The sequence below is a fragment of the Cryptomeria japonica genome, chromosome 1 (assembly GCF_030272615.1).
Source record: "Cryptomeria japonica chromosome 1, Sugi_1.0, whole genome shotgun sequence".
NCBI classification, from domain to species: Eukaryota; Viridiplantae; Streptophyta; class Pinopsida; order Cupressales; family Cupressaceae; genus Cryptomeria; species Cryptomeria japonica.
In genome coordinates, this window is record NC_081405.1 from 550,298,622 (window position 1) to 550,315,038 (window position 16,417).

The following is a 16,417-nucleotide window of genomic DNA, read 5'->3' on the forward strand; positions in this document are numbered from 1 at the left end:
ACCATCTCTAGCTAGGGAAAAAAAGAAAGATGTAAAAGGGAGCCTTAACATTCCTTCTAGCTCAAGGTTTCCAAGAAGCACTTTGATGTCTCCTAATCCCCTTTCAAAGACTAAAGAAGAAAGAAAGGTAAGGAAGATAATCTACTTTAGCAACTAATTGTACATAATTGTTGCACAAACTATTATTGCGAAACTCCACAATATCTCAGTTTTCAATGTGCATGCTCAATAATATTCCCTCCCACCTAGCCTTCTATTACCAATTACCCACTCCTGCTAGGCTGTGATTGATTCTCAAGCCTAGTTCCCTAACTCTCAGGCCAACTCTCTTTTCAAATTTCTAATGGTGGCACATGTGTTTAGGCCACTTTAGAGCTTTATGGTTTTAAGTCACCTAAGTATGCCTTTTCTAGATAGTTTACTCTATGATTTTTATCTATTTCCCATTTTGTATGTTGTTTTTATATTATTAGTGTTGTGTCTATAATTATTGGTTTGTAACCTTGGTGATTCAAGCCCACACTATCATCTCTCTATTGATATGTGGAACTTCAACACTAACCTATTCTTGAATTTGTAAAACAGTTTGAACCCTTCCAAAATCTACCTTTCCCCTTTTTAAAAGAATATATCCACTATTATCAATTAATATAGATCTAGTTTTCCCTTAAAAAATTAATAAAAAACAAAAACCACAAAATTAATAAACACTATGTAAAGAAAATTTAAAGTAGTGTCAAACGAATTTGATACTACATAAAATAAATATGCCCAAGGGCTAGTGAAAATGAAACCGTGATTAGTATGGAAAAATTAACGTTAAACCTTGTTCTATAATACAAATTAAAGATGCTTTGATTTTTTCTAGTTTCTTTTTTAAATGATTTAAAGATTTGTTTTTTGGTATAAGTACAATGCAACATCGATCTTATTGAAGAATTGCAGAGAAGTTGGGTTACTTAGATTCTGTGGTGAATCTCCTGAATGGCTGAGGAAGGCGTTGAGAGGCCCAATGGGCATTTGGAGAGAGCCCATGGTAGTTCCACCGATGAGGTTGAGAAGTATCAGGTTGTAGGCTCTGCTGACGAGGTCTGCAAATTTCATTGACTTGACTGAAATATTTAACTTCGGATATTATTGAATTGTTCTTCAGAGCACCATTTCTTTACAGAGATATTTTTGAATTTTTCTTCAGAGCACCATTTCTTCACTCTGTAAAGCTGTTGTAGTAAAGAGATTTTAAAGTCTGCATTACATGCTTTTGGCTTTTAGATTTGAGTAACATCACATTCATATTCTTGTAAGTGCATTCAAAGCAATCTAGTGTTTATTGTTCTGTCATCTAATATGACTTGAACTACATCACAGAAAAGCAAGTGGAAGAAGTTTATAGCTTATTTTGGGCCAGGCTTTCTTGTGTCCATAGCCTACTTGGATCCTGCCAACTGTAAGTAGTTTTATTTCTTTGCTTGGGCATATGTTATTATGTCTATAAATTAACTTTTTTCATTTTTAGTTTATACTGTTTGTGATATTTTTCATCATCAACATTTCAGATCATGCTATATGATTCATGTTTTCTAACTGTTTCTTTTATCTTAATGGATCATGTAATATGATCTGAAAAATTGATGATGAAAAGTATCACACACAATTAAACCAAAAATAAAAAAAGTTAACATGATAAACTGTAGAAATTCCATGATTCTAAATGTCCATAACTTCTCAATGGCTTCTTGCATCTTTCAGTGGAATCAGACTTAGAGGCAGGTGCAAAATACAAGTATGAGGTGTGTAATATTTTAATTCACAGATTTCCCTATTCATTCTGAGATTTTGTTTTATAACTCAAAACAGAAATAAGAAGATCTCTAATGATAAATTAAGTTGTGTGCTATTTTGTAGCTTCTTTGGGTCATTCTCCTTGCCTGCATTTTTGCCTTGATTATTCAGTCTCGAGCAGCTAATTTGGGAGTCGCCACAGGTAAGTTGTTTCAGAATACTTGGGTAAAAACTAATTATAGCCAATAATTAAGTCAGAAGTTAATTTCCCTGCTAATTTTGCAGGCAAGCACCTTGCAGAACATTGCAGAACAGAGTACCCTAGAAAGATAAATTACATACTATGGCTGCTGGCAGAAGTAGCTGTAATTGCATCAGACATTCCTGAAGGTGTGGCACAAGTGGCTGTAATTGCAACAGACATCGATATTCTGTATCTATTTTGGAAGAGTCATTAAGAATAAAATTAAAACCACCTGTATGCACCCATCAGACAGTACTTCCTAAATTTCAGACAGTACTTCCTAAATTTTGACTTGTTTAGATGATTTATCTGAAAATACACTAGTCAGTGAGTCTTATTCGAGAAATTAATATGATATTAGATGAGCTACCTAAGCAATTCTAAACATAATATTACCACAGCTGATCCCCTCAGCTCTGGCATTTGAAGTTTCTACAGTTTTTTTTGTTATGTTGTAGATTCTGCCTCTGATTCTTTCTCTGTGGACAAAATTTCATTTTCTGTTTCTTATTATCTTATTGGAGTGGCCTTAAGAGTTCCTCTTATATTATTACAGGTCAACTCACTTATTTTGATCTTTTCATAATTCACCACTTCAATAACTAAACTCTGTGTTTGCTTGCACCATATTAGTTAACAGTAACTAATGACTCTGTTTGCTTGTACCATATCAGTTATTGGAACTGCTTTTGCATTGGATATGCTGTTTCATATACCTGTATGGGTTGGGGTCCTCCTAACAGGATTCAGTACTCTCCTCCTCCTTGGCCTGCAGAAATATGGGGTACTCATTTTTAATTTCTAACATATATGATATACAGGAATGAACAGTATTTTATCTTTTTCTTCCTAGTTGCCAGGTTGAGCTTATAGATCCCTCTTCAATGATATTTTGAATAACACCTCAGTTTACAAAATTTTGATGTTACAGATAAGGAAATTGGAGTTAGTAATAACTTTTTTAGTATTTACCATGGCCGGCTGCTTCTTTGCGGAACTTGGACATGTTAAGCCCAAGTCCACAGAGGTCTTGAAAGGGATGTTTGTTCCTCAGTTAAAAGGAAATGGAGCAACTGGTCTTGCAATTTCTCTGTTTGGTGCCCTGGTTATGCCGTAAGTTACACTTTACAGTGATTTTTTCCCTTCTTAAGTTCTTAAGAGCCTTAAAAGTGATTTGTAAGAGTTTCTGGAGTATATCTAAATTCTATGAGATAGAGTTTATCTCTTTGTTTTATGAAGGATCAATATGTGGTATGAGCGATCTAAGTTGTTGAAATCTAAATATACAGAATTTTCTTCAAAAGCTCTTTTAAATCTATCATATGATTTTGAAATCTAATGTTAACTAAGTATGACAATTTCTTGTAATCCCCAACTGAATATGTAGTCTATTTGATGCCCAGGCACAACTTATTTCTCCATTCAGCATTGGTCCTTTCAAGGAAAATTCCTGCCTCTGTTTCCGGAACTGATGTAAGTTGAATTTATTTATTGAGGTTTATGATGTGTAAGTTTAAACTATGTTCATGAACAGATTTATTTTTCAATAGAATTTATCTATTAGAGTAATTTTAGATAAAGGGATTTATATATTTGTAGAATTTTAGATGATCTCTATCTATTGTTCAAAGGTTGAGCTTAACTGATTAAAACATTGAGTTTTCAATGTGAAAACCCAAATTCAATTTCCAATAAAAATAAAAATATCTGAAGTAGAATTATAAATAAACCATCAAAACTATAAAGATACTGTTTAAACAACAAAACAGACCTGCGATCACCTAATTAATCAGCTGGTTCTGTTTTGGTGATTGTTAATGACAGACAGCTTGCAGATATTTCTTTATAGAGAGTGCGTTTGCTCTGTGTGTGGCATTTCTGATCAATGTGGCGGTGGTTTCTGTGACTGGAGCTGTTTGTACGATGCCCAATTTATCTGGTGAAGATGCAGAGAAATGTGGGAACATGGACCTCCATAACGCTTCTTTTCTCTTGAGAGTAAGCCTGATTTGATTACCTACATCAAAGTGTTCGACATACAAATTTGTAAAATATGGGAGAAAAAAATCATTTCCTTTGCTTGGGCTTTGGCTTTAAAGATTCTAAACAGAATAGTAAGCAAAACCCACCATGACCTCGATTAAATCCTTTGTCAATCTTTTCTTCCACATTTCAGAACGCAATAGGGAATTGGAGTTCTAAAATATTTGCAGTGGCGTTGCTGGCATCGGGGCAAAGTTCAACAATCACAGGAACATACGCAGCTCAGTATGTGATGCAGGTAAAAACAATTTATAAGTGATTAAGAGACATCAGATTTTGACAATTTATGATATTAATCAATGTTATTTTTGAATTAGATTGTGTAAAAATTTTATATTGATATTTCGGATCACATTTTATCATCTTTTATTAGGATGATTGAAAGTTACTAAAAGATATAAATTTGTTTCCTGAAGCTCTCAGCCATCCTTATGATCATTTTTTTTACTTGAACAACAAACTCTACACTTTGACTTGTTCAGGTGGTTCATCTCAAATCACACTAATAGATGATTTGTTTAGGTGGCCATTTTTTTTGACTTAAACATTGTTTAGGTGACCGTTTCTTTTGACTTAAACAACAAACTCTATGCTTTGACTTGCTTAGGTGGTTCATCTGAAATCACACTAATAGATGATTTGTTTAGGTGGATCATCTAAAATCAAACTAATAGATGGGTTCCATTGGAGAAGCTAGTGCAATTTATAACGAGCCACCTAAGCAAGTGAAAGCTTAGACTTACTTAGAGTGTGTTGTTCATGCTTGCCAATGAATTCTTTTATCTCATGTAACTCTCTATCATCCTAAATATAAATCATGAAATGTGATCTGAAATATTGATACAAATTTTTTTTATACAATCTAATCTATAAACAATATTGATAATTTATAATGGTGATGATAGATCTTGAAGGTTGATTTAAAAGATATTGACATAAATTAGAAAAAAAAAATACTTCTATGTATTCTAAAACATTAAGAAGGTTTAGTCTTGTAGACTTTTAGATTTCCAATAAACCATTATTGAAAGAAACGATTTTACAGGGTTTTCTCGACTTAAAAATGAAACCATTTTATAGAAATCTTATAACACGAGGCATAGCAATCATTCCAAGCCTGGTGGTGGCGATCATTAGTGGGAATTCTGGCGCAGGAAAACTTATAATCATTTGCTCGGTATATTTTATGTAACAGTACCCATAGTTGAATGCTTACAGTTAAGTTTGGATGTTTTTCAAGAACTAACATTATTGTGCTTTTCATGTAGATGATCTTATCTTTTGAATTACCATTTGCTTTGATACCTTTGTTGAAGTTTACTAGCAGCAAGATAAAGATGGGACCTCACAAAAACTCCATTACAGTAAGTAGCATTACATTTCCAAAAGTAAAATAAAAATTGCAGTTTGGAATGATTCATTCTAACATCCAAAAGTTTGGCCTGTAGGTTACAATTTTGGCGTGGCTCATAGGATTGATTCTCATAGTCGTAAACATATACTTCCTTAGCACAGGATTTGTGGGTTGGCTCATTCATAATGATCTTCCCAAGGTGGCTTCAGTGCTCATAGGATTAATTGTTTTCCCAATTATGTTAGTTTACATAGTGGGGATTTTGTATTTGGCTATTCGAGGAGACAAGGAAATTACTTATGTAGCACCAGCAGAATCATATCATCACAACAGTGAAGGAAGACTTGATCAAATATAGAATCAAATTAAGAATTTTGACTTCTTTGCCTAGGGAAGAATAAGTCATTAAGTGTTGTATGTATGTCAGTAAGATCTTCAATAAATATTTCCATGATTTTATCTTTAGTAGATGAGAAAAGAAAGGGAAGGTTGGGAGTGGTGTATATTCCATGGGTAGATAACTTATACTTCTCAAGAAAACAAAAAAAACCAGGTCCAAATGGTTTTATTTTCTTCATCATGTAAGAAATCCATGAGGAAGACTAGCCGACAATGAATGATGGCCAGTAACTTATGTATAGTTTGTGTTTGATGTGTAATTATTTGTTATGTTGTTTCTCTTAGTAAATGTGGAGGTTCAAGGAAAAGAGGAAGATCTCTTTCAATTTGCAAGACTCAATGGAATCCTGTCTCTGAAAGCTGCAGACGTAGAGCCCCAAGCCGATCAAAATTGCAAGGGTGGTTCAAGGAGAGGTCGTTGGGTCTCTAGTCGTGACCGTGGTCGTCCAGCAGGCAGAGGCCGAGGAAGAGAGAGAATTGATCCGCCCCAACTTGATCCTCCCAGCGCAAGCTAGGCTTTCTTTTCGATGCTGTGAATTTTTTTTTTCCTCAAAACTTAATCCAAAGTCGTATATAGTTTATTTTGGTTTCTTATTATGTTTAAACTCTCTGTTGTCTAAGCAGTTGGGAATCTGCCATATAAATTTTTTAGTTCTATTATCTCAAGACTGCATAATCTCGTTGGGTTTTTTAAAAAAGAGGATAAATCATAATGATAATGGCTTCCTGCTTATTTTGGAAACCATTTTTTTGCTGGGATTGCTGAGAATGGTTTTTATGCGATGTCTCTTAGCTATGAAGATTCTGTAATTAATTCAAATTAATATAAATCTCGGCTCTGCCTTTACCGATCAATATATATATATATATATATATATATATATATATATATATATATATATATATATATATATATATATATATATATATATATATATATATATATATATAAGGGGTTGATAAGGCTCTCACACTTACAATGGTGGAGATTCACAAAAGTTGTTCAAATGTATAGTTACAACAAAGTTGCTAATAGTAATATACAATAATTTAAACATTTCATAATTAGTTTTAGGAAGTTTAAAATCTTCAATCTTGACATGAAATTGGATACATGCAAGTTAGAAGACCTTTCTTCTTCCTAGGACTATTATCTAGGAAATCACAACATCCATATCCATGGAGTTTGGAGAAGTGGGGAGGTGAAGCCTTCAACAAGGTGCAATAGGGAACAACTCATGAGGAGATAAGCCTTCAATAGGAGAGACCAAGTCGAATGGATTTGTCACATCCCTAAGATCAACACGTAAAAACCCAATGAGGGGTTGTTGGTAATGTCATAAAGGGACGCGTTTATTCTGGTTCCAAAACGACAGTATGGATTGACTAACATGCGTGTTAGTCGCACGTTTTACACCTTCGATTTTGCAATTAATGGCTGCGATTGACTAACCTGTCACTAACACGTTGTACAAAAGGTCCGTTTTAAAACCAGAATGAAGCATGTTGTATACATAAGAAAGAATCAAAACAATTAATTTTGATTGACTTATACCTGCACGAGCATGTTGAGATTAGATCGAGAAGAGGATAAGCCCAAAATAGATTGAGTGAAAGGCTTCAGAAGCTTTCAATGAAAATGCAATCTACAGGTGTAAGTGATATTCCACAACTTGTGCTAGCATTTTCCTTGCTTCCATTGAAGGAGAGGTTTGAAAGATATTAAGGTAGAAAAGGGAAATCTAGAGGAAGGAAAGCCATAAGAAGATCATTTGAGCATGAGTAAGGAAACCCGTGAGCACCAAAGATTGATGTAAATAGAAAATTACAGAGGATCGTCTACAAATTGGGAACAAAGAGTGTGAGAGGAAGAAAGGCTTTAGAATCTTGGAAAAAGAACCTCTTTCCTTGGCTGCTGGCTAATTGCTTATCTTGGTAACAAGATGGAAGACTTCAGCGCCTGCACTAGGAATATATATTCAACATCATTTCTTAGAAAGATAAGTACCCTCTTTTACTGTGTTTCATTCCTAAATAGCACATAATAATAAATTATTCATTTTTACAGCTGAGAGGGTTTGCGAGATACACAGTAGGAAAATCATGTTGCTTAGTACAACAGAAATTCTCAATATCGTACTTTTATCTGTGCACTATAATGTTTTATGAGACATGTTTTTAGATGTTTTAGAATGTTATTTTCTGTACTTAGAATGTTTGAGTAATCTATGGGATTATCTTCTTATGTTGCAAGTTGGGTTGCAAGTTGGTATACAATTGATATGTGCATTATATTCATATAACGAACATATAAAGTCTAAGTGATACATCAGCTATTTTGACATTGTAGTTGTTCATGGTAACATGTTAAAAAACCATACTATTGCATCTTTCAAGCAGACAATTGTTATGACATGTAGATTATATTTGATATAATATTACAAGAAAAGTAAATCAAGAGTCGCAATGTGGTGGAGAGGAACACCTTATCAGGCTGGTATAGTAATTGCCCATGATATCTTAGTACAAGTGAATGGGAATGGCCATAGGATATGTATGCTAAGCATATATTTTATTAGAATGAGCAACCTAAGGGTATATGTCGACATGCCTAATTGAGCTATAATAACTTGTGACATCATATTGATAATCTAGAATATTCTAATAGATAATCTTCATAGTAAAACATATGTAGGGATTTCTCACAACATGCTACTATAATACAAAATGTAAGAGTATAACACTTAAATATGGATAGTTTCTTTGGTTCATGAAATATATTGATTTCCTTTCTTTGCAAATTGGACACCTCATGGAAACATATGAAGGCTTGCATAATGGGTGGGTTGTGATGATACTTTTGGCTATAGTGACCTTATACTAAGATATTCCCTTATAGTTTATATATATATATATAGGATGGTATTATTGTTACTAGGGTCTAGTATGTTGATCTCGGATGGATGAACACTACCATGAGAGTTCCTTTAGAATCATGAGTAGAAACACGTTGTATGATATTGTATGTTATCATTGTCTATTATATAGTCATAAATATATTATTATTACAAAGGAGTTAGAGTTATCTCTATGCTTGGTACTGTGAGCATTCAATTTGGTATGATATATTAGATTGTGTCATTCATCATAAGTATACATGAATGAGAAGTTTTGAATTCGTAAATATAATATATATGTGCAAGAATAAATTATTACAAGATTAAGGGCGAGACTTTGGAAATTATTCCTTACAGGGCTTTGTATTAGGATATAACTTTTGGATGTGGAATTATGATTGAATAATGTAACTTCATGTTGATGTACCCATCATTACATAGGGTCTTGCTCCAAGGATTAAGCATTGTTTGTGCAAACAAGAGAATTTCTTGTTAAGTGATCAACCTAACATTTTCTTTATGGAGATGATGTAGAGGATATTTGGGAAAAAAATTTTAACCAAGAACTTACTAGAATGAAGGGCTAACTATTTGAATAACTCTATGTTTGAAATTGAAAAGAAATAAGATGCAAAAAGTTTTGGATGAAATCTTTAGCTATAGGATAACCTTTAAGCATGAACCAAGAATAATATATAATTAATATGAGCCTCAACTCTTGACTACATTACATTTTAATTAAGTTTGAACTTTTTTAGTGGTGTTACCACCACACTTTATGATATATATCTTTAGTTTTGATATTTTGTTGATACCGTGATAAATACTTTATATGAATACATGATATCTATAAATGTTTTTAAATGAAAGAACCTTGTTACTAGAGCTATCATGGGAATGAAGAAAGAGGTACTAATGTTTGTGTTGGTTGATGGAATATTGGGGTAGGGTTTATGACTAAGGCAATTCTACACTTATGTTGTAAAACCCATGAGATTTTGGATACTTGTAATATTGGAAATGTTAGAGATAGGGTTATATCGAGAAGATATCAAGATGCATGTGTTTATGGGTCATTTGGGAAAATTCTATAGTAGTGGCAATAGGTGAATTAAACCCTTTAGTGTCATCTTATCCTTATCTAGTGTAACGTTAACATAACCTATACAAATTTATAATGGTGTTTGGATATCGGGGTAAAGGATTCTATACAACAATGAGTTATCTATTGAACCTTGTATATAAAACCTCAATGTTGAATCATAAATATGATCTTCATAGAGAACTACTTTCCTATGGTTTTTGGTGTGAACTGGGGTAAGTTCGTGTTCATAACTCAACCTAGCTCTGAGTCAATATGATGAACCATGGGAACTTGTGCATAGGTGTCCCTTGAGAGACCTTGTAAGGAGAACTACGTGTGACTTTGACCCATTTGGAAGTGGGAACGTAGGCAGTCCTTGGGTGAAGGATGCCCCTGTGACCTCAAGTTCGTAGGGGTAGGGTCTAGGGGGGAATAACTCTTAAGGTTCGAAGTTGTTCCTAACATTTTGACCTTACCTCCCAAGTAGGCTTGATGAGGCCGATTAAGCATTCAAATATTTATGGAGGATCGAAGAAAATAAAATAAGCATAATATTATGTAATGTGCCATCAAAGAAAAAGTTGAAGGAAGTGAACATGGGTTGACTACCATACAGTCGATAATGGCTTAAGGGTATAGGATGAGATGAGGCCATCTTGTGTTGGCTCTTTATAATTGTATCATGTATTTGTGAAGTTAAACCCTAGAGTTATAGGCTACTCAATTACTTGATTGTGTTGTACTTATCTATTTGTCTAGTATTGTGAATCTTGATGTGATGACCTCCCCACAAGAGTGAACCATTGGGATATCTATGTAGAGACAGGCAATCATTGGATCATTCCAATGATCGATGTTTGGGATACTGCAAGGGATTAGTCAGCAATCACCTGGTTCACGGAGGTGATGTTACCTAGACTACCCTGGACATGATGCAGTAATAGATAGCAGGTTGAGTCATTGGACTGTGCCAATGGTGGAGGCTAGAGCTACTATTGTAATGTTGGATTAGCCAACACTCACTGGATCATGGAGGTGAGGGATTGCTAAGGGCTATCCAAGATTTGATATGGTAACTATTGCACGGGTAGTTGCCTTACCATGCAGGTAGCGATAACCGAAGCTAACCATTGTATCAGGAGGGTTCACTGGAAGTCACCTAGCATGGGGGTGATCGATGCTAAGTGTTACCTGAGATTGTGAAGAAGATAACTAACAATATCACTAAGGTCACTAAGTGGTGTATGCCTAAAGCTACTTCTTCCTGGATGGATAGATTGGTCGTCAGTGGCCTACAAAAAATTGAAGTCGGAATCCATTGGGATGGGTTGGTTCACTGCTTGTGTAAATCCTTGGGACTGAGGATGGACCCACAGTGTAGTATGGGATGCACTGAATCCTCTTCCCAATTGTTGATGGTATACTTGACCCTGTTGGGTCAAGGATGGACCCATGGTGTATTATGGGATGCACTGAATCCTCTACCCAAATCCATTGGTGCAAATGACTAGGGAAAAGAATGGGACCCACAATATAGTGCTCAATGCACTGACATTCCTTCTCTATCTAGGATGCACTATGGACAAGAGAGAGTTGGCCATTGAGGATGAGTCAGTCATGTTGTTTCTGTGATGCCTATATGAGTCAGTCACTATTGTATGTGATGCATGTACTTGAGTCAATCACTATTATCTATTGTTGCATGTACAAGAGCTAGTCACTATTAAATTGTGATGCATGAATATGAACCAATCATTATTATCTAAAATTCTTGTATATGAGTCAGACACTTTTACCTTGTGACACATATATATTAGACAATCACTGATATCTTTGTAACACATGTATAATTAAATTAGTACTGTCTAAGAGATGCATATGTGAGTTACTCACTATGTATGTGATGTAGGCTGGAGCTAGCCCTTTTGTGTACTTATGATGCATATGAGCTATTACCTTATGTATATGTGAATGAGACAGTTACCAAATATATTAGATGTGTTATTACCCTCATGTATATGTGTACCTTGAACACTAATGATGGGATATTGTTGAATATGGAACCAACACTTGATGGCAATGTGTACCTATTATTTATTATGGGACTAAGTTAATATTGTAACTTAATTGACAAGTTTAGAGAGAGTCCAGAATCTCATTAAGAGGAGGAGGAGTAAACTCCTCCTGAATGCATACTACGAAGCCTTTGACTTTTCGTGAGAGGATATGTAGCCTAGAACATTATGAGTGAACCCTTGAGGGTTAAGTTTGGGTCAAGGGATGACCCTAATATGGAAGGTTAGTGGTTCGATCATAAGTATATAAATATAATGTATCTCTGAGTTGCCACCCTTGTGGTAAATGGAGGACTATTAGAATTGGAACTACTAAATTAAATGGAAGATGATCATTTGATCAATTTTTCAATGGATGCTATGTGTAGATGTTAAAAAAAAATAATTGTGGTGGCCTAAGGATGGATCTTACGGGATTTAACCGCACTAAGAAATGGAGGAGTACCAAATTTAAAAGTTGGAATAGGGGAAGAAGAAAATATAAGAAATTCAAGTAACATTAAAGTAGGGACCTCCACATTATTAAACATACAAGACTAAAGATCCTTCGAGGTAGGGATAGCCTCAACCCTATACATAGTAAGATGTTTGTGAACACCATTCTTCCACTAAGATGAAGACCTCAAAATATTAATGTGTGGGCAATTTGAAACCAAATGACCCATGGCAAAGCACCTCCTACACTTGAAGGGGATAGATTTGACAGATTCATTCTAAATAGACAATAGGTTGATGCAAAGAACTCAATGCATGCACTTGACAAACCAACAAATCCTATATCAAGCAACTGATTGTCTTACAGAGGTTCATTTAATTATTGACTACAGACAATATCTTTTTGGATGATGTTGGAAAACATGTGTAGCTAAGGATTCTCCAAGTTACCAATTAATTGCACATAAAAGAAACTTAACTAAATTCAACAACTAAAGAAAACATAAACAATAGTAGAAATAAACCTATTTGCACACAACAACTGCTGCAAGAAATTGGTTTGATGACTTAGCTATTGGTGATACATAGCTAAACTATTTTGCATCTTTAATTTCATTGTCCTATACTACCGACACCATTAACATATTATATCTATCTTAACTAAGAAGAACAATATAACAAACTAATCTTATCAAAAGTAATGAACAATTTAACTAATACTAATATTGCAATCTAACTATAAAGAGGATTACAATACCTTAAGTAGTCTTTCCTTGAGTGTTGTAAACTCTTACCACAAATGTAGTCTAACTCAAGAAATCGTCAACATTCACTTTTATTCATTCTTCGGATGTACATAATTGTAAATAATAAACTCATAGTCTTAAAAGAAAATTTAGCAAAATCTAGTGACTATCATATGATCCAAACTCCTCCAACCATCCATAGGATTGGATTTTTATACAGGGTCCCAAGAGAGTGGAATAATTAAATCTAGAAACAACTTATGAACATTTGTCATTTGCCTCTCTAACACTAAGGACAACTAATTCTCGACTATGAAATTGAAAGTAACATCTCAACTAATAGGAGTCGCAATCCTAATTGGACTCTTTATTGTAACTGGAAAATAGATAGAATAAGAAAAGTGCAAAACAAATAAATACCATAATGAATCACGTATTCATCATCCTACAAATTTCTCCATATCCCTCAAGTGGATTTATTCTTTATCAACAAAGTCAACAAAACTCGTTAATCACTGCATTTCAATTGACACTTCCTTAACTAGTTCCTCTTGGTCCATAGGGAATGCTCTTCTTTACCCATAGGATAGTTGGTGCAGGAACACCTAAGGGTGAGCAAAGACCCTTTTCAAATTTTGGCAATTTTTGCATAACGACTAGTTCTAGTCCATTAGGTTGTATGTTTGGAGCTTGGAGTGCATTTTGACTTCTTTTGAAAAATACATGTATCAGCTATACTTATCTCGATAACCCGATGAGGTGCCATTGGCTATCGGCGAGACTTTTTTCTACCTACCCTGATAGCCTGATGAAGTCGCCAATGGTTGGAGCGAGTCAAAGCAAAACCATCGGCTATCGGCGGAAGTGTTTTTACACCTACCCCGATGATCCGATGAGGTCGCCAACGGAGTGGAGTGTGCGGAGTGAGTTCAGAGTGGAGCCATCGGGTATCAGCAAGACATGTTTGATGCTAACCTGATGACCCAATGGGAAAGCATACGGTTTGGAGCGCACCATCAACCATCGGCAAAACATGTTTGGGGCTATACCGACAACCCAATAAGGAAGCTTTTTGTGGGGAGCGCACCATCGGCCATCGGAAATACTATCTTGATGCTAACCTGATGACCTGATGGAAACCAATGTGGAAGTGCGCAATGTGCGAAATGCCATCAAACAACGGAGTAAGTGTTTTGAGGCTACTCCAATGACCCGATAGGAAAACAAGTGAGTTGTAAACCACCATTGGACGTCCTAATAAGTGTTGCGGTGCTAACCCGATGACTTGATGGAGGTTGAAAGACAGTTACAACAGGAAATCGATTGTGTCGAGTTCAATCTCGTCCATTAGGGATGATTCATGACAAGTCGTAGAGGCTATAAAAGACCAAATAGGCATTCTGTAAAGTGTTAGATAGGTTGGAAAATTGGATGGTTTTGATTCCATGAAGAACATCTTTTGAACAACAATTTTAATACCATTTTCTGGTTCCTTTATTAGAGTTCAATTTTCATTTGTAAACTGTAAATAATGGCTTAAATTTCCAAATGCCAGTGTGATAGAATAGATGATACTTTTCTGTGTTTTGTGAGTTGTTTTTTTGAAGTCATGCCAAGCTCGGCTCTGTAGATAAAATTGTCTTTCTGTTCTTATTTTCTGCTAGTGACAAGTAGTTATAACATGGCTTTGTCTTGATTCTCCATCGTGGGATCCACACGACCATTGGAGGTTGTCGAGAAGAGCCAACCATGTATAGTAGAGTTCTATTTGTAGCAGACCAAGGAATGGTCTCGACCGTTTCAACAGACTGGCCCTAGGGGAGCTTGATGATATCCTGGCTAGGTATCAGTGACCAAGAGGAATCACTTGTAGGGTAGACTAGAGTCTAGGTTGTTAGCCTCAGATTAGAAAAAGATGGGATCAAAGGGAGAGAAGATCCAAGCATGAGGAGGAAAACAACTTAGCAGAAGTTGTAGGTATAATCCATGGTAGAGCAAACCCTGTAAGGTGGTTGGTGAGATCCGATGGATTAGTGAGTTGGTAGATTTATAAAAGTGAATTCACACCAAGCAGAGTATCAAACCTCAGTAGTGAGGACCTAGAGTGGATTAGGGGAATAGTCAGAGGAGCATTCCTGGGTTAGGCTAGGAAGAAAGCCTTAGAGTGAGTCAAGCTGACTCAAGCAATCTAGGATCCTCCCTATCAAAATGGTATCGGAGCAAGTTAAAGATTTGGGGTGTAGAGTGTAAGATTGATCTAGTATCAGAAGAGGGAGTAAAGATGGTGACCAATGCAGAATTGGCTAAGCAGGTCGCTGACCAAGAAGAGGAAAATTGATTTCTCAAGGAAAGGTTGGAGCAATTGGAGCAAAAACTAGGTGTGATGGAAGTCAAGATAGCATAAGTGACTGAGAAGATAGATGAGAAGGGTAAAATGTTGGCAATAAAGGATGAGGTCCGTGCTCCAGACCCTGTTGTTGATCAAGAACCATTCTTGAAGGCTTTGAAGGCAATGAGTGGAAAATCTTTGGAAGGAGTACCATTGTTTAGTGGCAAGATGGAAGCAAAGTTGGTAATGGAATGGATAGAAGGTATGGAAAATAATTTTGAGTGTGAAGGTGTGACTGATGACCAAAAGGTTAAAGTGGCTAAGTCAAGAATGAGAGGTGTTGTCGTTACTTGGTGGAAGTTTATACAAAATGAGAGAGAGAGAAGGTAAGATTCCCATCTCTACTTGGAAAGGGATGGTATACAAAATCAGAGGGACTTATCTTCCTAAGGATTATGAAGTGCAGTTGCATAGGAAAAGACAAAACCTAAGACATAAGGAGTTAGATGTAAGTACCTACACTGAAGACTTCTAGAAGTTGTGTCTACAGTCAAAAGTGGTGGAGGATGAAACCATCTGAGTAGTGAGATATCTTAATGGTCTGAGATGGAACATACAAGAGGAATTAAGTTTGTTGAGTCCAAATACTGTTCACAAATGTTATCAGTTGGCCTTGAAAGTAGAAGAAAAGAATAAGAAGAAACATGAAAGGACTAGTAGAGGCAGAGGTAGAGGACGAGATTCAAAAGGTTATAGAGGAAGCTATAGTGGCAGAGGAAGTGAAGTAAGATCACAAGGAGAGTCAAAATTGACTGAGCAGACTAATGAATCCAATGGAAGAGGAAATTATGTTAGAGGAAGAGGTCATAACAACAACAACAGAGGTAGATCTGGAAGTTCTGGCGGAGATTCATACTTTGCAAACATGAAGTGTTACCAGTGCAGTAATTTTGGTCATCATTCATATAGGTGTCTGGAGAAGGCAACCTCATCACATTCAAAGAAAAGAATGAATTATGTGAAAGAGGA

At 35.4% G+C, this 16,417-nt stretch overlaps 1 pseudogene; it reads left to right on the forward strand.

Annotated features, from left to right (window-relative positions):
• The first annotated feature begins 984 nt into the window (after positions 1-984).
• Positions 985-6,337, forward strand: LOC131044907 (metal transporter Nramp5-like; annotated as a pseudogene).
• Positions 6,338-16,417: the final 10,080 nt, after the last annotated feature.